This window comes from Melanotaenia boesemani, chromosome 7, assembly GCF_017639745.1.
Source record: "Melanotaenia boesemani isolate fMelBoe1 chromosome 7, fMelBoe1.pri, whole genome shotgun sequence".
In the NCBI taxonomy this organism is placed as follows: domain Eukaryota; kingdom Metazoa; phylum Chordata; class Actinopteri; order Atheriniformes; family Melanotaeniidae; genus Melanotaenia; species Melanotaenia boesemani.
Window position 1 is genome coordinate 11,223,128 of NC_055688.1, and position 12,014 is coordinate 11,235,141.

At 39.3% G+C, this 12,014-nt stretch overlaps 1 protein-coding gene and 1 pseudogene across 1 annotated transcript in view; one reads left to right on the forward strand and one right to left on the reverse strand.

Annotated features, from left to right (window-relative positions):
* Positions 1-12,014, reverse strand: part of LOC121642711 (polycomb group RING finger protein 3) — an 86,201-nt gene that overhangs the window by 61,667 nt on the left and 12,520 nt on the right. The window lies entirely within an intron of this gene.
* On the forward strand, positions 5,919-6,438 carry LOC121643533 (annotated as a pseudogene).

Here is a 12,014-nt window from a genome sequence, read left to right on the forward strand (position 1 = left end):
GGTTACAGGCAGCTACAAGATATGGATTACCCTTTACCTGATATCCGAACCTTGCAAAGAAGACTGGAACACATCAAACTGCAACCAGGTGTGCTAGAAGAGGTTTTTGAGATGCTTGAGCTGAAGGTAAACAGTCTTGGAGCTTTGGAGAAGGAATGTGTGCTGACTGTAGATGAGATGGCCATCACACCAGGTGTGGAGCTGCACCTTGGAACCGGGAAGCTTTTCGGGGATGTGACACTGCCTGGGCATACAGGAGCAGCAACACATGCATGTGTTTTCATGTTGGCAGGAAGCACACTGAGATGGAAGCAAGTAGTCGCTTACCATTTCAGTGGGAATTCCACCAATGGGGCAAGCTACAAGCCTGTCATCACCGAAATCATCGAGAGAGCAGCTTCCATAGGGCTTCATGTGGTAAATGTCACCACTGACATGGGCAGTCCTAATCGGGCTATGTGGAGGTCATTTGGAGTGGACCACAACCAAACATCCATCCCACACCCAGCGAGACCAGACAGGAGGCTGTACTTTATGCCAGATGTCCCACATCTGGTAAAAAATTTGAAGAGTGCACTAGTGCGTGGACAGACATTTAAAATTCCACCTGAGATAGTTGAAAAAGAGAGTCTCCCTCACAACGAAGTTTCCATTAGACCCTTGAAAGATCTGGTGGATTTTCAAGAAGGAACACCATTAAAAATTGCTCCAAATCTGTGTCAGAAAACCCTTCAACCCAGTCATTTTGAGAAAATGAAGGTGGGGCCTGCAATGAATGTTTTCAGCATGTCAGCGAGTGCAGGTCTGAAATACATGGTGGAGAAGGAGCAGCGACCTACCTCTAACCTGACAACAGCATGGTTTCTGGAGCAGGTCAACCACTGGTTCGATATCATGTCTTCCCGACACCCAGTAATGGCGCTGAGCAGGCACAAGATGGAACAGTACCACAAAGCCATCGAGTTTCTCCACAACATGATCCAACTCTTCCGTGGTCTAAAGATTGGTCCAACAGGTAGCTGGAAACCTGTGCAAACAGGATTTGTGATGGCAACATCTACAATTTTATCCATTCAGATGGACATGCTTGACCATGGTCACATGTTTGTGCTGACGAGCAGATTTACCCAAGACTGTCTTGAAAACTTGTTCAGCTGCATTAGGCAGAGGAATCCTGTCCCAACACCAGTGGAGTTCCACCAGGCTCTCAGATCAATATCAGTTGGGCAGTTTCTTGTGACAGTCAAATCAGGAAACTATCAGGAGGATGACAACAGTCTTTTGGCAGAGTTCCTGGACAACAAGGAGACAACTCCCAGACCTGGCCTGAGAGTGGACCAGCTGACTGGCCACAAAGATACTCCAGATCTCTCAAAGAGTGAAACCTGTACTCTCTACTATCTTGCAGGATACATTGTAAATAAAGTCATCAAACTTTGCGACATCTGTGATGTTTGCCAAAGTGCGATTGTGCAAAATGATGAAAGTCTGGAAGGAGAGCATGATGCATTACTGACATTGAAGGAATTCAAACCGGGTGTGCTCTGTCGTCCATCACACGAAGCCTTCAGTCTGGTCCAGAAAATTGAGAAGCTTTTCCGAACCAGGTCCAGTGCATCCTTCATGGAGCTTCCAAATGCCACAGATACTCTGGAGAGAGAAGCAAGGTCACTGGAAAGCATGCTTCCTTTGTGCCATGATGTGAAAAAAAAAATAACCAGCAGATTCATCAGGCTCAGATTGAGAATCGCAGCAAAACAGATCTCTGGTGAACGAAAAAAAGTTCTGTCCAATGATGGGCATCTTGGAAGCAAAAGCCAGACAAGAAACTTAAAGAAAAAACAGCAATGTCAATCAGCATCCAGGCCCACAACATACAAACCTCCACCAAACACCTTGCTCGTTGCCATGGAGGAGCTTGGTCTGAGCTTTGCAAACCCCTATCAACCCAGGGCAGCTTCAGCTTCGCTACAAATGCATGGTAAGTTTTGAAAAGTCTTAGTAATTTGGTCTCACTTAATTTAATGGTTACCATTTCAGTGGCAATTCCACCAATGAGGCAAGCTACAAGCCAATCATCATGGAAATCATTGAAAAAGCAGCTTCCGTTGGTTTTCATGTGGTAAATGTCACCCGATCATTTTGATTTCACTTTTATTTTTTGTCATCACAGCCTCTCCATCAGCCAACCAGCTCCAGCATTCCACCATTCCACTTACCAGCATCCTCATCACTCCATCACTGACAGGACCGTCAAGTTCCACGAGCCTGGTCTTCACTCAGATCACCTCTGAAGATCAGTCCCCTTGAAAACATGGACATGAAAGCAATGTCTGCATTACAAATTGTAGTATTTTCAAAATTGTTTTGCACGCATATTCTACAATCATTTATCATTGTTCATTCTTAGTTAACTGTTATCTTGTTTAATAGATTCAAACATCACATTGTGTGATGAAAATAAATGAATTCGCTTTTTTAAAAATGCAGTCAGACAGTTTACTGTTCTTTTGTTTAGATTAAAATCTAAAAAAATAACTGCATGGTGACACTAACTAAATGGGGATTTATTTTAATACGGTTTGAATTTTTACAATTGAGTTGTTAAGAGTTTTGATTAATTTGGAAAATGCAGAGAAGTGTTTAACAACATATTACTCTGCTGGTTCTGAGTAGATAACGTGTTAAAAAAGTTTATCTGTCAGTCTCCCGTAATTAATTGTAAATTTGATCCAACTAAATACTTAAAAACCACAATCAAGAGTACATTTTCTTCTTTTTAAAATACAATGTCCACATTTTTCTGCCGTCTGGGACAACGACTGTCATATGTTGTGCTCAGCTTAATAATATCAGTCTCGCAGAGCAAAAGTTAAACATGTTTAAAAAAAATCTTTATATTGAAAAGAATGCTTATAACAGCAAAATGTATTTGGATTAAAACAGGCTTGCTGACGATGTCTAGCGTGACATAAGTTTTGCTAGCATGAACTACTAACTGGCTAAATAATTATTTCACGCTACATTAAATAATAATGCTCGCTTAATATGCTACAGAACATTGATCTAATGCTTACAAAGTTCTAGAAATTTAGTAATTCTTGCCACTTACCGGCAAAAAAGCCTCCAAAAGACCGAAAATGAACTGCGTACAGTGCTGGAGCAACGGCCATTTTGAACTTTCTGCAGCTCCATGGACCACGTGACTTCCGCATTCCATTCTTTCTATAGAAGTCTACGGGAGTGTCGCCACTCTCATTACAGCACTCTGCTATTTGCCAATTAGGTCAGCACACAAATCAAGACTCAATTTGTTTTGTAATCTTGGAGTCGCATCATGACATGAGGCCTGCTAAGTTCGTAGTTATGAGTTTTTGTTAAAAGGAAACAACAACATTTCGGGACTTTATCAGGTTTGCAGGATATTAAAAGTGAAGGTTGTAGGCTTTAGCCTCGTACGGTCATATTATCCCTATTTTCACCACTTAACAGACATCAGATCATGAAAGCATCCATTTCCATCTTTACCGTTGCAGACAACCAAAACAGAGTTGCTTTTACCCACAAACTGGGTTTTATAAGAAAGAGCTTAATCATAAATCATGCAAAGTATACACCAGGTTATGTGCATGAAATGTTTCCTTAAGTGTCTGACATCATTTATATTATTTATACAAACTTGAATTATTCAACAATGAAGGGCCCCAAGTAGTGCTAAAATCCCAAATAATTAATTTAGTGTCATTAGCTGGTGACTGAACTGATCATGGATAGAGACAGAATGAAACTGATGAATTTCAGGATTTAATAACTGAAAACACATGCTTCGATTGTAGTTAATCAGAGCATTTGTAGAGTGAATTTACAAGTCAGAAAAAAGAAAACAGACCCAAAGAAGCTGAAGCCAGAATGAGAAGTGGGATGATTAAATGATCGACACGGCAAACATGAAAAACAGCATCACATGCATTAACCCTGACAGAGTTAGCGTGCAGCTGGGTAAATCTTTACTGCAACACAAACATGCTCAATGAACTAACTGCATGCATTAAGTTAAATTTTTTCAGGCTCTTCTGTGTCTGTGGCTCTGAACTCTTCCCTACACTGTGCTCAAAATAATCTGTATAAAAGCATGATTAGGGCTGAAACCAGCATTTGTCTGGTGGACAAGATTAAAGGATTGGCATTTATCAGACAAAAGAAAGTCTACATATTAGTTCAACAAAGAGCAATAACTTAAAAGTCAAAGCAGAATATGATGCATCTTATGTTAAGACATCACAATGTGGAGCAACGTGTCACTTTTTCCCTTTTTTCCCCTAATTGCCTTTATGTGAAACAGTAAAACAACTGCAGTTAAAACAGTTATCTGCAGCATTCTGCCAACATCCTGATCCATCCCTCATTTTTTAGTATTTTATTTCTAAGCAGTCAGACTTACTTTTAATCTTTTAAAGCATTATTGAGCAATAGTTCCCCATGCTTCAAAGTTTTTTTCTCTGAGCATCGGCTGCTTTTTCACTCATTTTAAGTTCACTCCTTGCACCTCACTATTTTCACATTAATGTGATTTTTGATTTGACAGTTAACACTGACATTTAAATCATTCAAGGATAAAAAAAAGGCTTTTAACTCAAGCATTGAACTAGTGTTTTGTCTGCCAATTAGACAACTTAGCAATGAACAGATTTTAAATTGACTTTTAAGCCACTTTGTTAGTAGCAGCCTGTCCTTGCCATTTTCATTTAGTTGCATGCATGATAATAACTAAGAAATCATTGAATTTTTGCAGCAACAAGGTGATTCCAGGGAGCTATTTGAAAACTTGGCATATCTCAGCATGAGGAGCAGTGTACTCTTAAAATTTTGCAGAAACTAGACAAGGTATTTTTTTTCCAGCAACAGTTATTAGCTGATCTATTAATTCAACATGTAAAAGCTATGCTTCATAACAGTTTATTTCTATATCTCAGGCTGTGATTTTATTGTAAATATTTTCCCCAAGAAAATAGCTTCAGCATTGCAGGCTTTATTTGCTTGAGGGGTGTGCTGAGTCTGTCCTTTCAGCCACCATTGCTCTGCTCTATATTCTTAGATACACCCACAATCGCCTGCAATTTGCATCTTAGCAGCTGGAGCTGCGCAGTTCAATTACATCCACATGTAAAGGAGCAGCCTTTTTTAGACCGTCAGTGCCTGACTAGTTTCCATCCGTGGTGCAGGAATTAATAAATCTGACCTTGGAAGCTTTAATTTCTATCCTAACCCAGTTTTATGTCCCTTTAAATTAAGATTTCCTTTAAAATCTTTACATCTGATCGTAAAGCAGACGTTTTACAGCAGCATGTATTGGCAGGCCATGAAAAACTGCACGAGTTCACTACAAGTAATAAGACTAAGTTCTGTTTGACTTACGAATTATTTCCTATTTAAAAACAGAAAAAAAACTAAAACTAAAATTATAACTTCTTTTCAACAATTTAACTATTTTTCATAGTTTTGCTCATGTTGCGGGTAACGGCCCTTTAGTCATAAACCAAGTTAATCTAATTAATCATCATCAAAGAAAAGCATGAAAAGCAGCAATCACATAAGATGTAAATATGACTTTAGACTCAGACAATTGTTCATAAAAATAAATTCACTTAAACATAAACTGTTTTACTTGATTTCAACCTAAACTTACTTCAGAGGCTCATTGGATCCTAATTATATGCAATAAGCTAGTGAACTACTGGCCTTGATGAGATGAAGTTTAATAAATCTGTTTATGGTGAGTTGGCTGCATGAGGAAGCGGCGGAGAGCAGAACCTGAACCCAGAACCGAGAGGCACCACTGTAGGATCGGAACCAGAACATCGTGACACGGACACCAGAGTACTTACACACATACTTGCACATGAAGAAGATGATCAAGGTGCTGATGAAACAAGGTGGAGGAGCGCTGAGAGGTTGCAGATGGAGGTGGAGAAGTAGAAGAGAAGCAGAGAGGAGGTGGAGGGGAAGGGGATGTCTCTGGGCCACCGTCTGCAGCTCAGTGAGGAGAATGTGGACCGAGTTCAGGAGAGACTCAGCACCACCCTACACAAGCTGGACGAGGTGAAGACAAGAGTGGGAGAAGGATGAATGTGATAGAGAACAGGGCTCTGAAAGACAATTAGAAGATGGAGCTGCTGGAGGTCCAGCTCGTAAACTGGTGATGGTGGAAGGAAAACTGGAACGAGCCGAAGACCGGGCGGAGCTGGCTGAAGGTAAGATTCGAGTGATGGAGGAGGAGCTGAAAACTGTCTTCACAAGAGCAAAGTCCCTGGAGGCCCAGGGTGACAAGTTCTCCCAGGAGGAGGACGGTATGAGGAAGAGATCAAGAACCTGAGCAGCAAACTTAAAGGGGCCTATTTTTGCTATTTTTACGTTTCTGAACTTTCTACAGTGTTATAGTGTCGAATACTCATTAGACAGGTGGGTATGTATCACATAAACGCGTGTTTAAGATTTCCAGTGTTTGTCTACATCAGGCATGTCAAACTGGTCCAGCAAAGGGCCGTGTGGCTGCAGGTTTTTGTTCCAGCCAGCCAAGAGCACACAGTTTGACCAATCAGCTGTCTGAAGACTGAGATCAGTTGATTGAATCAGTCAAATCTGGTGTGCTGCTGCTTGGTTGGAACAAAAACCTGCAGCCACACGGCCCTTTGCTGGACCAGTTTGACATATGTGGTCTACATCCTCAGTTATTGGTCATATTCTCCAGATTGTGCACACTCACGAGAAGAAAGGCAGACCCACCTTCACTGTTCAGTGTAAGGCAGAAGACACCATGATGTTTTCAGTGTCAACATGTCACACAAGAAATGTTTCTTCAGCTGAGAGTGAAAGCTACTAGGGCTGGGTTTAAAAAAAATATATATATATCGATTTTAAATGATTCAAAGGAAAAAAAATACAATATTCATTCACAGAACTTAGAGATTGATATTTTTTTGTCATTTCCGGTAACATGACCCTAGTCTTGCGTGACTTAACAAAGCTCTGCAAGCTCTTAGCATATATACACACAACTGGTTTCACGTGTTGCCTCACCCAAAATCAGCTTCTCTTGCTAAGAATATATCAAATTCAGATGTTTTCATTCACCAGTGTAGATTACATTAATCTATAAAATCCTTTGCAGCGTATTACCGCTCCCTTTAGCAGCTAACACTAAGATCGCGGACACTTAAATTAGCAGCTAATGCTAACGGGTGTCGCCACCATCAGTCTGATGCTATTTATCTGATTTACATGATAGCATGTCATTGCTACACCTGATCTTTCAGTCTACGTCAGTGAGAACACAAACACACACAGACACTTGTGCGCGCACACAGGTTTCTGTCAAATTACATGTGTCGGAAAACACGTCAACCAACTGAAAATCAGACAAAAATATGAGTTTTCTAAATTCTCTCAGGCAGGTGAAGATGGAAGCATCTTGCTCCAGTAATGAGCAGACAGAGTATTTCTCCTGCTCCGGTGTTTCGCCGATAGCGTTATAGTCGTCATGGCAATGCGCACAGCTGAGCAAGCTGAATCTACCGTCACTGGAGGAAGTTTTGAGCCGTTTTACGGGTTTAAATGGATCTGAACATTAATAATATCTAGAGTGACTCTACTGAATGAAAACGTTTCATCTGGACCATCAAAAGTTGAACTTTTTTCTCTCCTGAGGGGTTTTGTTTGTTTTTGCTTTTGTTTTTTTTTTGTTTGTTTGTTTTTTTGTTTTGTTTTGTTTTATTTTGTTTTTTCTTTAAAGCATTTCTAGCTGTGAATCTGGGGAAACACTGTATTGTTCTGGCATTTCAAAAATGCATGTAGATGTGTCGGATCAGATTATTACAGTAATCTGATTACTCCCCGATAACCGATTTTGATTGTCAAGTAAATGTACTCAGTGCTATAATTTTTTTTTTTTTTTTTTTTTTTAAAGTTATTTGAGAATGTCTTTAATATTTGTAACCCATGTGAAGTAATGGTCAGTTTCCGGCTGAGTTCAGTTCCGGCAGCACTCAGTTTCCAGCGGGTCGAGTTTATTAAAGAGCGGCCGAGCGACTCTGCGTCACTTCCTAATTCCTGCTCTAAAGCTAGCTGCTGCCTGATTGCTGCTCTAGCTGTGGTGCGAAACCTACAAGACAACAATCTCACAACAATCTCATATTGAGAAAAGCGTGGCTGATATTTGGATTATGGTCTGCCATACTCCGCAACTCCTCAGTGAGTCAAACTGACTGTATGTTATGCATCTGGTTCGTGATACTAACAAATCTATATTTTTTTTTTGTTGTTGTTTTTGTTGATTGGAACTCTGGAATTGTTGCTTTCCTCAAACTGACTGTGGAAAAAAACCAAGTCCCTCAAGATTGCAATATCTTGAGGAATCAGAACTTTTGGACTGAGTCTCTATTTCGTGTTGTTTTGTTTTTTTTGTACTAAAAGTATACCTGCTTATTTATAGCAAGTATTTGCACATGCAAAAGTAATATATTTATTTTATTTTATTTTTTTTCATATAACAATATATTTTGTATAACACTTTCTGTGTCTATATATAGGGATACTGCCTTATTTTTGCTGTACATTGCACTTTGAAATACACGGTTTTGGGATTTACTTTGTCTCCTGGGTTATTCACACACCGTGGCTCCGTAGCTGAATTTAATTCAGATTGCTGTGAACTAACATCTCACACTAGCAGTAGCAGTCAGGTCCTTAGCCCACCTATAGCGTTACATATTCAAGACAAATAGGTGGTGTTACATAATTAGCTTTAAATTAATTGATATAGAATCTGATTTAATCTAATAATAAAAAATAAGCTGTTGTTAATCTAATCGAATCGATTCAGGAAATTAGGGACGATACCCAGTGGCTAGAAATACAGCTAACTATAATATAACAATGCATGAAAGTGTTAGCACATAGCATCATTACCTTATCTGTTTCTTGGCAGCAGACATTGTCCAAGCACCCCAGAGACCACAATGTCCCCACCCTCAACTGACCCATCCCCCTACACTGAACTGGTTCTTAATATGCCGGCAACATTTTCATTGTAGTCCAATAAGCCATGGACATTTTCTGTTTTCTTGCTAAAATTGATCTTTAATTAACCAAAACAAACTGGTACAAACAAAAAACAAATAAAAATTGGAAAGCACACCTTCCTTCCTGTGTTTTATTATTATTTTTTTTATCCAATTCATGAAGAAAAACACAAACTCCTCAGCTCATTTCTCAAATTCTCACTTCCAAGTCTCTCCTGCTGTGAATGTGAGCTGAGGAGTTTGGAACAAACAACAGGAGAGAGGAGGTGACAAAGATTCAACAAAATGCCATCATTTCAAATCTGTAGTGACTCAAATGGGTGAGGATCCAATATCCAATCCAATATGTGATTTCACAGATTCATGCAATGTGCCACTAAGTCTAAAGCAAGCATGCAGCATGGGTGGAAAACTGTGCGATCACCCTGCATCACCTGTGGCTGCCTCTATAATCACAGATGACATGCCTCACCACACCACTGCATGTGGAGAAGACAAAATAAATCCCACAAGTTACAACTGACCTCTAAGCAATACATGGCTCCAACATAATCATCGTTTTCTTACAGCGTATAAATGTACTTCATTATTTCTGGCAAGGGTAAGCATTAAAGTCACGTGATACAGTCTACAGATCTATTTAAAGTTTGATTTAATGTGTCATCACCGACAGCAAAAAAGAACCTTGGAGAAGAATAAACTTGTATTTAATGGCTCTGTTATTTTTAAGATCTTAAATTTTCTTGCTTCTATCTTACAGCAGTTACTTGATTAAAACCTCTACAGGTCACAGGAAAACCTCTTCTAAGGTCTCGACCTAATGGCATCAGTGATAAATGGACCAGAGACCCTGGCATCAGGGGAATGGACACAATCAACCTCTGAGACATTGCGTCTAACTAAGGGATGGGGAAGCGAACAGGATGGTAATTAAAATACTTTCAGAGGAGTAAAAAAGTCCAAATTCTAGACAGATTAAGGCAGACATGTGCTAAATAAATCTTTTTGTTCACCCAACAGCAGCTTGTTGTCCAAACTTGGATTGATTTTTAATCTATTAACCAAAGTATAGCTTCTATACAAAACTCCTCTGATGTAAGACCATTTTTTGTTCTGTTTTTTTAAAAGGTTATATTTTTGGCAAGTAAATTTCAATTCTCACAACAGTGAGAATCACAGCACCCAACTGGTCATTTTCAGGCCCGAAAAGTGAAGTTCCTGTTTCCATTTCCCAGATTAGACTGAAAGTAAAATATTTAAATACTTGTAGTGATGGAGATGCTTGTTGCTTCTAGGAAGATGCAATGAACCATTACAAGGGGAGTGTTCAACAGGCTCGCAGCTGTGCAGTTTAACCACAGACTGTGGGGCGACAGGCCGCCAGCATAAACAGGGTAGGTCACACGGGCCTGGGATGACAGTTATTACCCATTTATTGTACATCCTGAGCCAAAGTGCAAGGCAAGCAAGTAATTAGTTCCTCGTTTGGCCCACCGACACTCATTTACAAAGGCTTTCCGAGATCATCAAACTGACAGAGATGCTTAGCAGTGGCATCACTCATTCGTCGTCGTTACAGACCTCCAATGACCACATCTTATCAGATGCCTGACAAACCACCAAATTAAACCTGACCTGTTATATTGCCATTCTTCAGAAGTCTGAACACGAAAACAGCAAAGCCGTGGTAAGGAAAGATCTTTTTTCCACATATATATTCTGACTTGCAGGCGATTATTTGCGTTCTCTACTTCTTCTTTAACACTTATCTGCTCAGGATCCAGACCAGTGAAGAAGCCCAGCCCTAGTAATACTACTGATCAATACCTATACAGTTTCACGTGTAAAAATAATACAAGCAGGTTTTCACAAATTTAGAAAAAAAATCGGTTACTAGCAGCTAAACATCCTCAATCGCAGCTTTCAGCATCCGTGCATTTAATGTGCATCACCTTCCTATTTACATTAAACTGGGTGAACTACCATCTAAGCCTGGAAGCTGGTCAGCTCTTTATTACTCTGCCACCATCTTTCAAAAAGAAGCCTAGGATTGTGTTTTCTACATAAAACATGCAGTTTGATCAATGTGGAGAGTATCAGATCATCCAGACTAAAGAGAAGGTCAGTAACTGGATCTGAAACAAGCTAAATGCCTATTTATACCACACTGTCAGTGCCTATTTTTCCTATCAACACAAAGGCACGTAAAAATATTCAAATTCACACAACCTGTTAATACCAATTATACTAGATGTTGACACAAAGCAGATAGAAATCAGTGGAAGCACGAGCAGGAGGCGCTGTGTAGACAAGCTAGACTAAAACAATGATTTTGTGTGTTTTTTTCTCCTCTGGTCTTAATGCTGTTTCAAATAATCCACAGCGGTCATGCTTTAATGAGGAATTTTCATCCCTCTGCCGAAAAAAAGCCATCAGGGAGGGGATTTTTTTTTTTTTTTGTTTGTCCACTGATAAAGAAAATTACACATGAAATTACATCAGTAATGCTGGATTTAACCTAAATGCCTGAGATTTGATGTCTTCATGGACACTTCAGGTAAATTAATTTGCATGATTTAATTAACTCTTTTTAATAAATTCGCCACAGTTTAACACTTTATTTTATGGATTTCTCGTGAGAAAAAGGAAATGTGTCTCACTCTATGAAGTCTTGCTTTAATGTTTAATACCAGTTGATGGACACAGATGCAAACACTTAAAGATAGTATCTAGGCAATAATATAGTAAGAATCTCCTAACTGGTCTGTTTAGGCCTCTGTTACACAACACTTTATAAACAGGAAATCTAAAACCTTTGACTAAATTAGTCTATTACTGTGTAATATTCCAAACGGGATGTTTTTATGACGTATGTTTTGCTGTCAATTCTGTATTGTAAATGTTATGGTGTAAAATTTTTTTTTTTTTTTTTTTAAT